The 4,281-nt window shown below is 42.3% G+C and overlaps 1 pseudogene; it reads right to left on the bottom strand.

Moving 5' to 3' along the window:
* Positions 1-2,525: 2,525 nt before the first annotated feature.
* Positions 2,526-4,074, bottom strand: LOC138429710 (olfactory receptor 5M10-like; annotated as a pseudogene).
* Between the last annotated feature and the right edge of the window lie 207 nt (positions 4,075-4,281).

Raw genomic sequence — 4,281 nt, 5'->3', positions numbered from 1 at the left:
ACTTTTCCTCTAAAAGCAAAGGAGAAAAGAAAAGATATAGGCATCTAAATGCAGAGTTCCAAAGAATAGCAAAAAGAGATAAGAAAGCCTTCTTCAGAGATCAATGCAGAGAAATAGAGGAAAATAACAGGATGGGAAAGACTAGAGATCTCTTCAAGAACATTAGAGATACCAAGGGAACATTTCATGCAAAGATGGGCTCGATAAAGGACAGAAATGGTATGGACCTAACAGAAGCAGAAGATATTAAGAAGAGGTGGCAAGAATACATGGAAGAACTGTACAAAAAAGATCTTCACGACCCAGATAATCATGATGATGTGATCACTAATCTAGAGCCAGACATCTTGGAATGTGAAGTCAAGTGGGCCTTAGAAAGCATCACTACCAACAAAGCTAGTGGAGGTGATGGAATTACAACTGAGGTGTTTCAAATCCTGAAATATGATGCTGTGAAAGTGCTGCACTCAATATGCCAGCAAATTTGGAAAACTCAGCAGTGGCCACAGGACTGGAAAAGGTCAGTTTTCATTCCAATCCCAAAGAAAGGCAATGCCAAAGAAGGCTCAAACTACCCCACAATTGCACTCATCTCACATGCTAGTAAAGTAATGCTCAAAATTCTGCAAGCCAGGCTTCAGCAATATGTGAACCGTGAACTCCCTGATGTTCAAGGTGGTTTTAGAAAAGGCAGAGGAACCAGAGATCGAATTGCCAACATCCACTGGATCATGGAAAAAGCAAGAGAGTTCCAGGAAAACATCTATTTCTGCTTTATTGACTATGCCAAAGCCTTTGACTGTGTGGATCACAATAAACTATGGAAAATTCTAAAAGAGATGGGAATACCAGACCACCTGACCTGCCTCTTGAGAAATCTGTATGCAGGTCAGGAAGCAACAGTTAGAACTGGACATGGAACAACAGACTGGTTCCAAATAGGAAAAGGAGTACATCAAGGCTGTATATTGTCACCCTGCTTATTTAACTTCTATGCAGAGTACATCATGAGAAATGCTGGACTGGAAGAAACACAAGCTGGAATCAAGATTGCCGGGAGAAATATCAATAAACTCAGATACGCAGATGACACCACCCTTATCGCAGAAAGTGAAGAGTAACTAAAAAGCCTCTTGATTAAAGTGAAAGAGGAGAGCAAAAACGTTGGCCTAAAGCTCAACATTCAGAAAACGAAGATCATGGCAATTGGTCCAATCACTTCATGGCAAATAGATGGGGAAACAGTGGAAACAGTGTCAGACTTTATTTTGGGGGCTCCAAAATCACTGCAGATGGTGACTGCAGCCATGAAATTAAAAGACACTTATTCCTTGGGAGAAAAGTTATGACCAACCTAGATAGCATATTCAAAAGTAGAGACATTGATTTGCCGACTAGGGTCTGTCTAGTCAAGGCAATGGTTTTTTCCTGTGGTCATGTATGGATGTGAGAGTTGGACTGTGAAGAAGGCTGAGCACGGAAGAATTGATGCTTTTGAACTGTGGTGTTGGAGAAGACTCTTGAGAGTCCCTTGGAGTTCAAGGAGATCCAACCAGTCCATTCTGAAGGAAATCAACCCTGGGATTTCTTTGGAGGGAATGATGCTGAAGCTGAAACTCCAGTACTTTTGCCACCTCATGCGAAGAGTTGACTCATTGGAAAAAACTCTGATGCTGGAGGGATTGGGGGCAGGAGGAGAAGGGGAAGACTGAGGATGAGATGGCTGGATGGCATCACGGACTCGAGGGACGTGAGTCTGAGTGAACTCTGGGAGATGGTGATAGACAGGGAGGCCTGGCATTCTGCGATTCCTGGGGTCGCAAAGAATCGGACACAACTGAGTGAACTGAACTGAACTGATGGTTTACAAGTTTTGAAAAATAGTTTGGAAATTATTAACCCTCCATATATAACAAATTGTCATTGTCTTAGCAATATTTGAGAATTCTGACTTTTACAACTTTTTACTGTTTTGAGTATTATGGGTAGAATTATCTGGCCTTTATTAATTTTAGAGAGCAATAATAATGGTGTCTTGTTTTTTCATTGAATTTCTATGTGATATTCATTTTAAATACATTGAAATATCACAAGGTAATTACCCAACACATTCTTTCATGTCTCGTAAGTGATTTACAAAAGAAAAAAAAACGACAAAAAGGGACTTATTAATTTAATATTGTCTGTAATTTGTCAGAGAATGCAAAATATTACATACCACTTACCAAATGTGTTGGAGAAGGCAATGGCAACCCACTCCAGTACTCTTGCCTGGAAAATCCCATACACGGAGGAGTCTGGTGGGCTGCAGTCCATGGGGTCGTGATGAGTCGGACATGACTGAGTGACTTCGCTTTCACTTTTCACTTTCATGCATTGGAGAAGGAAGTGGCAACCCACTCCAGTGTTCTTGCCTGGAGAATCCCCAGGACGGGGGAGCCTGATGGGCTGCCGTCTATGGGTTGCACAGAGTCGGACAAGACTGAAGCGACTTAGCAGCAGCAGCAGCAGACCAAATGTGTACCCTATTTGACAAACAATTTCTCTTGAATCACTTTTTTTTTTATTACTCTTTTAACATCTTTGTTCTGAAGGCTGTAGATCAAAGGGTTTAGCATAGGACTCAGAAAAATATAAAAAACAGCTACAATTTTGCCCTATTCTACAGATGTCTCAGAAGGGGGCCTCAGATACATGCAGAACAGTGTCCCATAAAATACAGTGACAGCCGTCAGGTGAGACCCACAGGTGGAGAAGGCCTTGTGCCTCCCTTCTGCAGAGCGGATACTCAGAATGGCTCTAAAGATGAAAATGTAGATGAGGATGATGGTGAGAGAACACGTGAGGTTGGAACCAGCCCACACGAACATGGCAGTCTCTTTGGCATAAGTATCAGAGCAGGCCAGGACTAAGAGCGGTGGGTCGGTACAGTAAAAGTGGTTGATTTCATTAAGTCCACAGGAGAGATGGAGCATCAGGATAGTCTGGGTAAGACCATTTGCAAGCCATAAATATAAAGTGTAGTAACAAAAGAGAGGCAGACACCTCAGGACATTTTGATGCTATATAAAAAGGGTTTGCTTTCTAAGGCCTGCTTGACTTCACATTCCAGGATGTCTGACTCTAGGTGAGTGATCATACCATCATGATTATCTTGGTCTTGAAGATCTTTTTTGTACAGTTCTTCTGTGCATTCTTGCCACCTCTTCTTAATATCTTCTGCTTCTGTTAGGTCCACACCATTTCTGCCTGTCTAGTCAAGGCTATGGTTTTTCCAGTGGTCATGTACGGATGTGAGAGCTGGACTGTGAAGAAAGCTGAGCACCAAAGAATTGATGCTTTTGAACTGTGGTGTTGGAGAAGACTCTTGAGCGTCCCTTGGACTGCAAGGAGATCCAACCAGTCCATTCTGAAGGAGATCAACCCTGGGATTTCTTTGGAAGGAGTGATGCTAAAGCTGAAACTCCAGTACTTTGGACACCTCATGCAAAGAGTTGACTCATTGGAAAATACTCTGATGCTGGGAGGGATTGGGGGCAGGAGGAGAAGGGAACGACAGAGGATGAGATGGCTGGATGGCATCACTGACTCGATGGACATGAATCTGAGTGAACTCTGGGAGTTGGTGATGGACAGGGAGGCCTGGCGTGCTGCAATTCATGGGGTCACAAAGAGTCGGACACGACTGAGTAGCTGTACTGAACTAAACAAGGGTTTGCAGATGGCCATGTATCAGTCATACGCCATTGCTGTGAGAATATAGCTATCTGTGAACCCCAAGGAAATGAAAAAGTCAAACTGTATAAAGCAACCAAGGAAATAAATAGTTTTTCTCTCAGATGAGAGATTTACCAGCATTTGAGGAGTTACATTGGTGGCATAACAGAGATCTACAAAGGAAAGGTGGCTGAAGCTTTGAGTCAGTTCTGATTAACAAAATCATGCTCACATTACTAACAACTGTGATCTGGTAGATGACTAGGAAGACCACAAATAAACAGATCACAACTCAGCTCGGTCTGTCAGTCCCAGGAGGATAAACTCAGTCACCTCTGTGTAGTTTTCCTTTAACATTGTGTTTGTTAAGCTTCCAATGATATCTAAAGTAAAGGAAATAACAATAAATTGGTCCTTTGTCATTTTTTCCACTACTCACATTGTGTCATCTGAGGCCTATTCCTTTCAAACTCATAAATACTTGTGGTATAAAGAGATAACGTAGGAGACTTCCCTGGCAATCCAGTGGTTAAAACGTCACCTTCTAATGCAGTGCCTGTGTGT

This window comes from Ovis canadensis, chromosome 24, assembly GCF_042477335.2.
Source record: "Ovis canadensis isolate MfBH-ARS-UI-01 breed Bighorn chromosome 24, ARS-UI_OviCan_v2, whole genome shotgun sequence".
Classification (NCBI taxonomy): Eukaryota; Metazoa; Chordata; class Mammalia; order Artiodactyla; family Bovidae; genus Ovis; species Ovis canadensis.
Note: the sequence above shows the minus strand (reverse complement) of the source record. Positions and strands in the feature narration are given on the sequence as shown.